Raw genomic sequence first — 15,004 nt, forward strand, 5'->3', positions numbered from 1 at the left:
CAAAGCTCACGAGCCCCCAAATTGTTAAGTGCGTGTTGTCGCTAACCAATAACGATTGTCGAACCTCGATTTGTGTTTCCAACGCACAAAGATTTATTCGCAATAAGTAGAATAATATGCTCAAGCGAAGTAATAATAAATACAGCCGTCACTTATCGCAGGCGCTCTGGATCCAGTGCAGTCATTCAATCCTGAAGTCTGGGGACAAGATGTCTGAACACTGGATGTGAAGCTGGAAGGTCCAAGGGGTTGTCAATCATTGGCTAGTTCATCCTAAGGAATCCAAAGGAGAGGGTCACCTCTCCAGGGGGTATGCTCGGCTCTTCCCACCAAGATTCCTTAGTCTTAAGTAGTTCATAATTCCCTATCATTCATAACTTGTGTATGCACTCTGCGATTGCCTCGCAGAGTGAACCAAACAGTAGGATATGTAACGAGGTTCATTATGATACCACTCATGATGTGATTCCTTCAACCTGTTCCGTGTATTTCACTAATATGCATGTAACTCTGATATAACATATAAATACTACTATATTTCGACATAACTGACTATGTGTTGCAACTACCATTAATGTGTACTATTTTATAAGTATGCGTGTTTGTGCGAATGTATGGAAAAAGACCAATTACTGTTGCTGCCACGTGCAGTGGATGCGTACGCCCTTTCACGCCGTAGCGTACCCATGTACGTCGTAGCGTACCGTACGCATCTTTTCAGACAAAGACAACCAAGTTTGCTCGACTTTAATTGAAATGACTTTATCCAATTTGCTGACTTCGACAGTATCAACCTACCTTTCGAAAATAGCAATCAGCGGGATTATGCACATAGGATTTCATAATAAAATCTGCACTTTTTTTTGTATATTGCACAATCCTGAATAAAATACATAAAAAATACATACAATTCTGAAGACTAGGCACTCAAGCACATTAAATGTGGTTACCCCTGAGTTTATTAAAGCCAGGATTGGGGAGATCTGTTCATTATAGCCCCTATCTCTGGACTTAATGTTTACTGTTTTGTACATTAACAGGGTCATGTCGGGACAGTGTGTCCAACAGGAGGCTGCCCCAGCGATGACTTCTCTCTAAAGTTAACTCCATGTTCCGACCTGGAGTCTAGGCTGTACATGCCTAATGCTTAAATCATATGGAAAAAGTCAGTTCTGCATTATGTAGGGTTTAATAAATGGTTCCATGATAAAATATCCTATAAAGGGCCACAAAGTTTGAAAAAGGGTACTCTCTTCCAATTAGAGATGCTCAGGCTCGGTTCCCCGAGAACCAAACACACCCGAACTTAGCAGATCCGAGTACGAAATCGAGCCAAACCTCATTGTTACGTCATTGGATCTCGGATCTCGCGAGTTTTGGATTCCTTTTTAAGATCAAACATCACGGAGGGTGGGAGGGAGGGCGGACACACCTTTTTCTTTTCTGTCACTGCTGTGTGCCAATGTGTCCTAGATGTGCTAGGAACTGCCGTGTGTCGCTTACCATCCAGCCAGGTCGCTGCAGTATTTGTCCGAAAGTGTATGAAAATAATATTGTGATCTGTCAAAATTGACTGCAAATGACTTGAGATTCGTGCTATTGAGGTTAATAATAATGTAGGAACAAAAAAAAAATGCAAAATTATGTGATTTTAGCATATTTTAGGATTTTCTCTAAAAAAACCAAAACCAAAACCAAAACACACGAGGGAGGTTTTGCCAAAACCAAAACACAATGCTAATCCAGATCCAAAACCAAAACAAGTTCACGTGGGTGAGTGAGCATCTCATCTTCTTATAAACAAGGGAGTCTGTAGGTGTCAGGAGGGGGAGGTTGGGCAATTTTAGTGTCTATCCCCCACCCCCTGCACTACAGTTTTTTTTGCAATGCAGTTTCAGAGCACCAGTGCACTAAGTGACGCTATGGCGCATTAGCATGATGACATCATCATTACCTGTCTTTTCTCCCGGCCCCCACCAACAGGAAATATCGTTGGGGGACAGGTAAGTATGATTTTTACCACCTTGAACCCCTTCAGTGCTAAGGATGAGTGGGACTTCTCATTAACACTTTAGGGTTATAAGTGGAGGACAAGTCCCTCATCCTTAGCACTGAAGGTGTTAAAGATCAAATAAAACAGTTAACATGTTTACAAAGTTGCTCATACAGGATTCCATATTTCGATCTTTCAGCCTTCATCTGTGATATGACTGGATGTTGCCGAGTTTACAACTGGTCATATTAGAAATAATCACGGCTTCTGTGCATGTTTTGTACAAAAAATTAATGGTCCAGTCTGGTCAGCCAGATTAAAAATATTTTATGTACGGTGTTATGACAAGACCCAACTGGGCATACGTGGCATGTGAGTGATAAAGGGGTAATTCAACACAAAAACCACCTGGTTTTTCTAAAAATTACTAAACCCCCCCCCCCAAAAAACCTATCTCCTGCTCACTATTAAACACAAAGTCCTGCCACTGCGAAGATTCAGTTCAATAGTTGATACTCTTTGGAAGTCTTAAATTACTCCCTGATGTATCCCAAAATGCAATCACAACTTAATTTAATTAGAATTACTGTAAATCAAACAATTCCCTTCATAAATGTAGCATTCTACAAAAAACAAGCATATCTGACATGTAAATTGTTTTAAGAACACAAAGACAAAATGTTATTAGATTAGGATTTAATGTGACAATCCCTAGTGCCTGTATGTGTGTGCTTGTCTGGTAGACAGATTAGACTGTAAGCTCCAATGAGGCAGGGACAGATGTGAATGGTTATATGTGTACAGCGATGTGTAATACGATGGCAATATATAAATAAACAATAGTAATAACAGTAATAATCCCTTTAAGTTCTTGTTGTGGTCTGTATGTGTTATTGACACATGCTGTTTTGTTATTTTCAGAGGTAACAAAAGCATGCCGAGGTCTTCTCAAACGTGTATCAAGGGAAGCTTTGCTTTGATCATTTATGTTTCCTATAAGGAATATATCGCGAACTTATATTGCCCCAAAAATAGCACTGTCTGGCCAAAGAAATGTTAGCCAGTCATTTAGGGTCCTTGGAACTCTTAAAATGGCAATAAAAAAGTTGATTGCCTTCTGTGATAACAGGGTATCTCTGAGTAAACCATCCAGGTAAGCCAACAGATAGCATGTCCTTGAAGTATGTCTGGATTCTTCATGCAAATATATTAACCTCTTGTTCCTTACAGCATTAACGTTAACATATTAGTTTTCTAATGACCCTGATTAGGTTATACTTATAACATAATAGGGTTCACATCCCAGCAATCTTATCTAAGTTAATCTACATTTAATCGGTGTGTGTCGAAGCTGGTGACCAATGCAAATGAAAAAAGTTTCACAAACAGAGAGGCTAGTTTTACCCTTTTTGCAAAACTATTAAATTAGCCTAATTTGTGTGCCTCCACTTGTGGTGAAATGTTATCAATGCTGCTCTATGCTGTGCAGTCTCAATTTCAAGGGAAAAAAAAGTTGAACTGTACATACTGGCATTTCTTACAGAACAGTCAGTGTTTATGATTGTCCCCATTTCAGAAACAGGGATAAAGTAAATGATGATTAACAATATTAAAATTTTATAATGACACAAGTAAACATGGGCATAGTCAGCACAATAGTGAGAATGAGGAGTGCAGTGGTGTGAAAAATGTGGTTTATTGTAGTTGTGATGTCATTGCCTCTCGCTTTGCACATCAAGCTAAAGTGTACGCATGAAAAGTTGATCGTTTAGAGAGCACACTAAAATTTTGACTGGACAGTGAATTGATATAGGTGTAACTGGTTTATACCATGTATTGGGAACAGTGCACAGGGGAAAAAAGACAAATTCCCTCCCAGTAACAAAGGAGGAGTTGACTGGACTAACATTGATTATATCACCATGTGAGGTGGAAACTAATGAATGTTACCATCAATAGTATCTGTATACCCGGGTTACAGTTTCAGCTTCATTGATTACCAACTTCCATATACTCTTTGGTAATGGTATCATTTAATTCTTGATTAAAATACAGTATCTGTTCTACCTCGGGTATAGGATACAACAAGTTATTTCTGCCTCTATGTATACTAAAATGTGCGTGCCTGCACAGGTGAAGTCATCAACAGATAAGAGCATATATCTAGATTAGATAATAATTCTGTGTTTGTACATGTCATAGATGATTTCTTATATTTTACATGAATGACTAGATCAGATTTTTCCCACATATGTAATGGTTGAATGAACTGCTATTGAGGAAAGGGAAAAGATATGGGAATTTAAGATATCTGAGGGAGCTGCTTAATGTATCTGGATGGTAGCATGTCACTGTGGAATACAATCCACCACATGTCGGTATTAAGAATTGGTTCTTTGATAGTGTTCACTAGAATAAGGTATTTTGTCACTTTATTTTGTGAATGCATGGAGGTGCTCAGGTTTAATCCAGGACATGTGTTCCTTTTACATTGCATATACCTTTTGCTATGATCCACGTTGGATCGTGTCATTGATCTGATAGAGCTGTCGGTAGGATTGTACCCTGCAGCCAGAGCAGCTTCTTTCAGCTTACTGCAGCTTTCAAACACTCAATTATTGTGACCAGTCCTGCAGATAGGAATACTTTGTTATAGTTCTGCTGTTCTCTTTGCTATGATTTTGTAATGTATATAGACAACATTTTTTAAACATGATTAAACCAAAGTGCAAAAATTAAAAAATATCCTGCCATATCATGGCAGAGCTTTGACCCTGGGCATGAATGTCCTTAAACTCCCCCACCTACTAATCCCAACACACAACACTATGCTCACAGCCTCACCAGGCCTCCTCAGACCTTCTGGGCTCACTGTGCTCACAGTCTTACCAGGCCTCCTCAGACCTTCTGGACTCACTGGACTGACAGCCTCACCAGGCCTCCTCAGACCTTCTGGGCTCACTGTGCTCACAGCCTCACCAGGCCTCCTCAGCCCTTCTGGACTCACTGGACTGACAGCCTCACCAGGCCTCTTCAGACCTTCTGGGCTCACTGTGCTCACAGCCTCACCAGGCCTCCTCAGACCTTCTGGACTCACAGCCTCACCAGGCCTCCTCAGACCTTCTGGACTCACAGCCTCACCAGGCTTCCTCAGCCCTTCTGGACTCACTGTGCTCACAGCCTCACCAGGCCTCCTCAGACCTTCTGGACTCACTGTGCTCACAGCCTCACCAGGCCTCCTCAGACCTTCTGGGCTCACTGTACTCACAGCCTCACCAGGCCTCCTCAGCCCTTCTGGACTCACTGTGCTCACTGCCTCACCAGGCCTCCTCAGACCTTCTGGGCTCACTGTGCTCACTGCCTCACCAGGCCTCCTCAGCCCTTCTGGACTCACTGTGCTCACAGCCTTACCAGGCCTCCTCAGACCTTCTGGACTCACTGTGCTCACAGCCTCACCAGGCCTCCTCAGCCCTTCTGGACTCACTGTGCTCACAGCCTCACCAGGCCTCCTCAGACCTTCTGGACTCACTGTGCTCACAGCCTCACCAGGCCTCCTCAGACCTTCTGGGCTCACTGTACTCACAGTCTCACCAGGCTTCCTCAGCCCTTCTGGACTCACTGTGCTCACTGCCTCACCAGGCCTCCTCAGCCCTTCTGGACTCACTGTGCTCACAGCCTCACCGGGCCTCCTCAGCCCTTCTGGATTCACTGTGCTCACAGCCTCACCAGACCTCCTCAGACCTTCTGGACTCACTGTGCTCACAGCCTCACTGGGCTTCATCAGACCTTCTGGACTCACTGTGCTCACAGCCTCCCCAGGCCTCCTCAGACCTTCTGGGCTCACTGTGCTCACAGCCTTACCAGGCCTCCTGAGATCTTCTGGACTCACTGTGCTCACAGCATCACCAGGCCTCCTCAGACCTTCTGAACTCACTGGACTCACAGCCTCACCAGGCCTCCTCAGAAATTCTGGACTCACTGTGCTCACAGCCTCACCAGGCCTCCTCAGACCTTCTGGACTCACTGTGCTCACGGCCTCACCAGGCCTCCTCAGAACTTCTGGACTCACAGCCTCACCAGGTCTCTCAGACCTTCTGGACTCACTGTGCCCACAGCCTCACCAGGACTCCCTAGACCTTCTGGAGTCACTGGACTGGTAAGAACTCTGCCTCCTCAAACCGCTATACAACCCTCCCCCTGCCTTAATTTCTGTTCCAAAATATCTGCCCTGTCTCACCTCTTCTGCTCCCGTGTCCAGGCCACTTATTACTTTGCAGTTTGGACCTACCCTTGAGCATCTATGATGGTCTTGTTAATTTAAGCTGCAGATCGGGAATACCCACCAATAATGTGAGTAGGTCCAAGACAGCCTAATATATGCAAATCTACCCCCCTGGAGAGCTTCCACCACCATGATGTCAGTGCTAATTTAACTGTGAATTGGGCTTACAGTGCACTGTGCTAGGCCAATCTCAAGTACACACTTGGAGGGGTGGGTGCTTACCCTTTCCAATAGTCAAAGGTCAAATATGCTAGTAAACGATATTCAAATCTTTGTGAACAGATTAATAAAATATGAGAAGAACAAACTAAAGGGCGCTAGTGATCAAAGGGCACTGCAATAATCTGGACCACAGCTCTAACCCTTCTCACCTTCTTCACTCCCTTTCCGCCTCCACCTGCTCCCACCTCGCTCACCTCTTTAATCTGTCCATCTCCACCGGCATCTTCCCCTCCGCCTTTAAACATGCTCTCGTCTCACCCATTCTCAAGAAACCCAACCTTGACCCCACCTCACTCTCTAATTACCACCCCATTTCCCTTCTCCCATTTGCCTCCAAAATACTCGAGAGACTTGTCTGCAACCGTCTCTCCACCTACCTCTCTGAACACTCCCTCCTTGACCCTCTCCAATCAGGCTTCCGCCCCCTCCATTCCACTGAAACTGCCCTGGCTCAAGTTACGAACGATCTCCTCTCGGCTGAAGCCCTGGGCCACTACTCCCTCCTGATTCTCCTCGACCCCTCAGCGGCCTTTGACACCGTTGACCAGCCCCTCCTGCTTTACACCCTCCAGTCCATTGGCATCTCCGGTACCGTCCTCTCCTGGTTCACCTCTTACCTTGCCGACCATTCCTTCTCTGTTTCCACCTCTGATTCTCTCTCCCCATCTTCCTCCCTTCCAATCGGGGTCCCTCAGGGCTCTGTCTTCGGACCCTTACTATTCTCACTCTACACCTCTTCTCTGGGTGCACTCATCAGCTCCTTCGGCCTCAAGTACCACCTTTATGCTGATGACACTCAACTCTACCTTTCCTCTCCTGATCTCTCTCCCTCCCTTCTCTCCAGGGTATCCGCATGCCTCTCTGCCATCTCCTCCTGGATGTCATCTAGATTTCTTAAACTCAATCTTGCTAAAACTGAACTCATTGTCTTTCCTCCCTCTCGTACCTCCTTCCCCTCTGACCTCTCTATCACTGTTGACAACTCATCTATCTCCCCTGTTCCCCAACTCCGCTGCCTACGTGTCATCCTCGACTCCTCTCTCTCCTTTGCCCCTCACATTCACTCTCTCGCCAAATCCTGCCGTTTCCAGCTTCACAACATTGCCCGCATTCGGCCCTTCCTCTCCCAGGATGCCACCAAATCTCTCGTTCACTCTCTGATTATCTCCCGCTTGGACTACTGCAACCTTCTCCTTATCGGCCTCCCCCTCTCTAATCTCGCTCCCCTTAGATCTGTACTCAACGCCGCTGCTAGGCTTATTTTCCTCTCGCGCCGTTCCACCTCTGTCTCCCCACTCTACCAAGCCCTTCACTGGCTCCCCTTCCCCTACAGAATCCTTTTCAAGCTCCTCACTCTGACTTACAAGGCCCTCGCCAACTCCACTGCTCCCTACATCTCTAACCTTATCTCTATTCACACTCCCTCCTGCCCACTGCGATCGTCCAATGATCGTTGCCTCTCTTCCCCTCTGATTACCTCCTCTCACACACGTATCCAAGACTTCTCCCGCGCCGCTCCCCTCCATTGGAACAAGCTCCCCCGCTCCATCAGAACTTCCCCTAATCTGTCCTCTTTCAAACGAACATTAAAAACCCACCTTTTCCTTAAAGCCTTCCAGTCTCATGCCTAAACTCCCACCGGTAGGCTACCTCTCTTTCTCATCCCTTCTTCCCTTCTCCCCCTTCCTCGACTCCGTCTCCGTTTCTCCCGTCTCTCCGTCTCATCCATGTGTCTGTCTGTCTTCCCCTCCCTTTAGATTGTTCGCTCCTTTGAGCAGGGCTCTCCTACCTCCTGTTTCCATCACTTTTAACTGCGTTCTCCAGCTACTCTGCTCACCTCCTCTCGGTCCCTCTGCCCTCTGTCTCCTCTCGCTTCTCTCCGCTCCCCTCAGTGACTCTCAACCTGTCATCCGTGCCCACCCTCTTGGGCCATAGTTACCTGCCTATACTCACTTTTCCCCTTCCTCCCTCTCTTTCATGCTGTTGTCGAAGTCAGTAAATTGGAGAAAGTCATTTCAATTAAAGTCTAGCAAACTTGGTTGTCTTTGTCTAAAAAGATGCGTACGGTACGCTACGGCGTACAAGGGCACGCTATGGCGTGAAAGGGCGTGCTCATCCACTACACGTGGCAGCAACAGTAATCGGTCTTTTACCATACATTCGCACAGACACGCAACATTATAAAATAGTACACATTAATGGTAGTTACAACACATAGTCAGTTATGTCGAAATATAGTAGTATTTATATGTTATATCAGAGTTACATGCATATTAGTGAAATACACGGAATGGGTTGAAGGAATAACATCATGAGTGGTATCATACTGAACCTTGTTACATATCCTACTGTTTGGTTCACTCTGCGAGGGAATCGCAGAGTGCATACACAAGTTATGAATGATAGGGAATTATTAACTACTTAAGACTAAGGAATCTTGGCGGGAAGAGCAGAGCATACCCCCTGCTGAGATGACCCCCTCCTTTGGATTCCTTTGTATGAACTGGCCAATGATGACGACCCCTTGGACCTTCCTGAGACCTGGACCAATAGATGCAAGCTATTCCATCTTCATTGTATTACTGTATGTGATTGTGTATATAAGCAGCAGCTTTTGATCCAGAGTGCAGACATCTTGGGCCTGATTCATTAAGGATCTTAAATGAAGAGGTATCTTATTTCAGTCTCCTGGACAAAACCATGTCACATTGCAAGGGATGCAAACTAGTGTTCTGTTTTGCACATAAGTTAAATACTGACTGTTTTTTCATGTGGCACACAAATACTTGATAGCTTATTTGTACACTGAAATTTAAAGTTGATATTTGTGTGCTATATGAAAAAACTGTCAGTATTTAACTTATGTGCAACACAGAACACTAGTTTGCACCCCTTGCAATGTAACATGGTTTTGTCCAGCAGACTGAAACAAGATACCTCTTCATTTAAGATCCTTAATGTATCAGGCCCCTCTTGTCCCCAGACTTCAGGATTGAATGACTGCACTGGATCCAGAGCGCCTGCGATAAGTAACGGCTGTATTTACTATTACTTCGCTTGAGCATATTTATTCTACTTATTGCGAATAAATCTTTGTGCTTTGGAAACACAAATCGAGGTTTGACAATCGTTATTGGTTAGCGACGATACGCACATAACACTGTGCCTGAGCCCCCAGAGTTATAGTGCTTACTGTTACTTGTACTGTTCTGTTTCACCTTGTACTGTGCCATTGTTTGTCCTTGTACGGCGCTACGGATACTTTATGGCGCCATATAAATAAAAATGAATAATAATAATAATAATAATAACCAATAGGGGATCTGAAACAAGCATTTAGTATGCCCTACAATGTTAGAATTGAATCTACTATTGTAACAGTAATGAGTGGCAGAAGGGAAAGCCAGAGGCACCTGCGCCCCACCTAGTACAAAATAAGAGTGGAGACCACCAGTCATTCACAGCCAGCCTATTTAGTAGATATTACAGATTTTCTATTTGTGAATTCTCCTGCGACTCCCAGAGATCCTGGTTCTTAATGTAGTTGCTACTACTGCTAACCCTATCGCTGGTGAATCTTCTTTAATTCTTCAAAAGCTGAAAGATGGGGAAATCAGGAGAAGCAGACACTGGAATTTTGAAAAACAAAATATTAGCGGTGAATGTTTCAAGAATGTTTTAAGACTCTTTCTCAAGGACCAGCATGCCTTGTGTGTTGACCATCGAGCTTACTTTTATTTACAAAACACTGGTATGAATAGTAAGTCTGCTTTGCCATATATCTTCTTTTACATCAAAAACAACCCTAGATTGCAGGGGCTGGCAGGGCTGGAGGGCAGAGGGGCATCTGCTCCCCTCCCCAGACCAGTCCCATAGTTGGCTATCTTGGGCTGGGTCACTAAGCTACCTGCATTTTTCCTTTAAAATGCTCCTAATAGGCTGCAGAGCCGAGTCTTGTCCCCCGGGCTAAAATTTGCCTACCAGCCCCTGCTAACATGGTTTCACAACATTTAATTACACATAAGTGAAAAGCTACAAATCCAATTAAATAGGAATAAAATAACATTATTGTAGTACTCACAACATTTCTAACAAAAGCAAAAAGCAGAAATAAATATTAATATGAATAAAGTACTTACAACTAATTACTTTAATACAATAAAATATTGTCTTTGCATTTCCTAACAAATTAAATGAACTTGGCATTGGAACAAAAGAAAGCAAATTATTGTTTATAGTCTCTCCATAAACGTTTGTGAAATTATTTCAGATTTGATACACATATGAATCCGGAAAATTAATTTTTTTTTAGAAAATCATTCCTTATGATGGTATTATATGTAAAGTGGAGTTTTCAGGGACCTAAAAAAATCTATAAAGCTTGGCAGTGAATCCCAATTATCCATGTAAAACACAAGAGTATACGTGAAGGTGCAGATAGCAGAATTAAGAACAGGAGAGGAGAACATTTTATGGAGAAATGATGGGGGACAGACAGGAGAAAACCAAAGGGTAAGTATTAAATGCGGTTGATGGCCAACGAGCAGCAGCTAATTCTATTTATAACATGTAACACTCAATATTCCACAAGCCCAATGGCTCTGTTCCATATATAGGAAAGATAAATTAGGTGTCTCATTTTAGTATATGATCTGGAAAATAACTTTCCAGGGAATCCATGAAAGCTCGACCATTCTCATGTGTATGGAAACACCTTATAAATGTTCAGTATGCAGTGTCCAGATGCTTTTCAAATGATCTTTCTTAGATTCTCAGGCAATCGTTACAGATGTTCCTCCATGAAAGGCACACATGTTCATATTTGGCAGTTTTGTCGCCAAATCACTGCATTCAAATGAGATGTGTAGATATTACATCAATTAAGACCCCAAGAACCTTTTATAAAGACTTGGGGGTAAATTTATCAAGCTGCGGGTTTGAAAAAGTAGAGATACTGCCTATAGCAACCAATCTGATTATGACCAATTCAATATAAAACATCAGATAACACTAACTAATTAATTGTTTATTAGGGATCTGTACTGTGCTCTGGAAACCTGTGGTCACTCCTTTGGTTAAAAACAATGTTTTAAAATCTTTAAAGATATTAGTCCACACTTGACCATACACTCACACACCAGCAAATTGTTCCAATATCAGCACGTTTGTGGTCCAAAAAATCCCCTCAGAATGATCCCAATGATATGCTATCAGCAGCACGGTAGCTAAGTGGTTAGCACTTCTGCCTCATAGCACTTGGGTCATGAGTTCGATCCCCGACCATGGCCTTACCTGTGTGGAGTTTGTATGTTCTCCCCGTGTTTGCGTGGGTTTCCTCCGGGTGCTCCGGTTTCCTCTCACACTCCAAAAACATACTAGTAGGTTAATTGGCTGCTATTAAAATTGACCCTAGTCTCCCTCTCTCTGTCTATGTGTGTGTATGTTAGGGAATGTAGACTGTAAGCCCCAATGAGGCAGGGACTGATGTGAGTGAGTTCTCTGTACAGCGCTGAAGAATTAGTGGCGTTATATAAATAAATGATGATGATGTCGAGGTGTTCAAACACTCCGGTTGACAGCCTCAAAGCTATTGGGCATATAAGGAAGCACTGTACTGTGTAAACCTTGTTTCTAATAAATAATAACCCACACTCTGTTCCCATTGGGAGAGATGAATATAATGACGTTTGCACCCCAGCAGCAAAATGTACATACATGTCCCAGAAGGAGGGGAACTGTAATGTTAGATAGGAGATGGCGACACACAGATATCCACAATGCTATGCAAGATTATGATGTAATTATGATTTAATACACTTGCACTGCATTTAGTAAAGTGTGCCGTTCTGTTTAATATAAATATAGGCTGAAAAGACACAGGTCCTAATGCCTCCTTTACATTCTGAATTTGTCCCCTATACTGCTGTGTACAACGGGATACCTATTCTTACTACTACCATTTTGGGGTATTTCAATTCTTTTAAATTAAAAATTGCTCATTGCTTCTTATCTGCTCCTTATCCCACAAGAAGTGCCAGTTGTGTATTATCTGGGAAATGATTTTCAGTGTTTTTCTTTAGAAACACTGTGATAAATTAGGTATAAAAACCTATTTATCACACAGCAAATCTTACCTGTCACACTGGATCTCAACCTAATCACTGGTGACAGTTTTAATAAATGTTCTGCCCGGCCATTGTTCTCAGCTGCGGGGCCGTCGATAGAGCTGAGTAAATAATGGTGATCAGTGCAGAACAGCTCTTTCCATTGTGCTACGGTCTGTTCCTGCTTTACCAGTTCTGCATGGCTGTGTGTGGCTGTTCCCTATTATAGCTTGCGTTACCTGATCTCTTGCATGTAAGCACAGTTCTGCACGAGTGAAGAGCAAACTGAGGAATAGTCACAAGTACACCATTGTGCTGCCTCTAATTAGACAGAATGTACTATGTCACAGCAGAAGGAAAATTTGAAAAATGGCATGTACTCTATTTGCATACCAGAAGCCAGTTCAATACGTGGAAGACAAGCTTTAACCAACTTGTACTGAAAACACAGCAGAGTCCCAATGTCAGACCTAATAAAACTTGCCATTATTTACTTTGAGAGGAGGGTTTACAATGTATATTATATTTATGAAAGGTTATGTGTTCGTAGGAATGGCCAATAACAACTTTCCTATAGCAACAAAGCACACAGTTTTCTAACTAGCAGATTACATGAAAATGCATTTGTACTCACCGCTTTGCATGTTTTATCAATAATGGAGTTGATATTATTGTATCTATTTCTGAGTGCAATTTGTTTCTGTAACACTGGTCTTGTGATGTTTGCAGAGGCGGAACTTAGTGAGTTGTGGGCCCCGATGCAGGGAAGCGAGAACCAGGGAACCAGGGCCCACAACTCACTAGTTCTCAGTGCAGCGGGCCTGATTATCTCCATGGGCCCTGGTGCATCGCACTTGCTGCACCAATGGTAGCTCCACCACTGGATATTTGTCAATATAGTGTCGTTAATGATAAATTACTGGGTCATGTACCAAAGAATAGATTCCAAAAAGGTCTCTGGCCTAGTAATTAGTGTTTTTTTTCTTTAATAAAATCAATTGGAGGAGAGAGCCTTCTGAAACGGGTTGGGTAGGGTTTAGCGCTGCAGAGAATTCCGACAACGTTTATACCTACAAAAAAAATCTGATTGGCTACAAAAACGAATGCAATAAAAATAGACTTACCTGCAAAGCGCAGGTGCAGAAGTCCGATGACACCGGCATCTGTGGCCTCTGCAAGTGAAGTGTTTAAACACTTAACCTGAGGGGTCCACACGTTGCCGCTTTAAATTAACATAGATGTAAGTCGCGATGATGTGACACTGAAGTGTCGGAGAACTTTGTCTTCGGCAACAGTTCCTGTCAGCATGCCGGTGCCATCGGACATCTGGACCTTCGCTTTGCAGATAAGTCTGCTTTTATTGCATTCGTTTTTGTAGCCAATCGGATTTTTTTGTAGGTATGAACATTGTCGGAATTCTCGGCAGCGTTAAAATGATTACCACCGTCTGAACCTGGGGGAACACCACACAGAAGGTATGAAGACCAGGTATGATGACCATATTATAGTGGCTAGACTAAATCTAAACAAAATTTTAAGATTTGGATGAAGTTATCCTTTAAGCATTAAACTGTATAAGTACAGCGCTCAGAAAACAAGTTAGTATAAGGTTGCCACAGAAAGAGGACAATCCAATTAGGGATTGTGCATAGTGCTTGGTCGTATTACAATAATGCTGCCTGTCAGGCTTACCCACATTTTGCTACCAGACCTGATAATATGTTCACAGCCCACTATTGTTGCACATATTCAATCATCTTCTTTGATTTAATCATATAACCAGGTGCATAAGGTTTGGCAGTGTTAAAATACGGCCTTTCTGAGCAGCCATAATAAATCATTCATATGTTTTGTACTTTTAATTGTTAATTTTACTGTGAAAAATGTAAGTATTTCTCTCTGTTGTGTTATTTGAAGCCTGCTTAATTGTTCCATTAGTCATTAGGTGAAATGCCACTGTTCAGTGGCTCATGTGGCTAGGTGACTAACAGGCCTGCTAGCCTTGTCTAGCCGCGTCATTAATAGACGTTCATCCAATTTTATGTCTGCATTGCTGGCTTTGAAAAAACTGCTACTGCAATCCTTGTCTTTCACTTGTGTCTTACAACACATTCTTACTGGTGGGGCTCTCACTCCTGTCTATGTGATAGATTACCAAGAAGGGAACATCACTTCTAACAAGTGGTCAGAATGTGTAACAAGTACTTGTGCTGGGTTCTCTAATCCTGGGAAAAGTAATTCAACACGAAAATATCTAGTTTAACAAACATGTTATTTTGCTTTCACCTTGCAAAACTAAACCACAAATCAACCCTAAATAGCACTTGTGCACTGCAAGAAATAGAGTGGGAGGTTTTCATGCTATCTTTAATTATTTTAAAGAAATAATTTGTCTACAAATGT

Source organism: Mixophyes fleayi, chromosome 1 (assembly GCF_038048845.1).
Source record: "Mixophyes fleayi isolate aMixFle1 chromosome 1, aMixFle1.hap1, whole genome shotgun sequence".
NCBI classification, from domain to species: Eukaryota; Metazoa; Chordata; class Amphibia; order Anura; family Limnodynastidae; genus Mixophyes; species Mixophyes fleayi.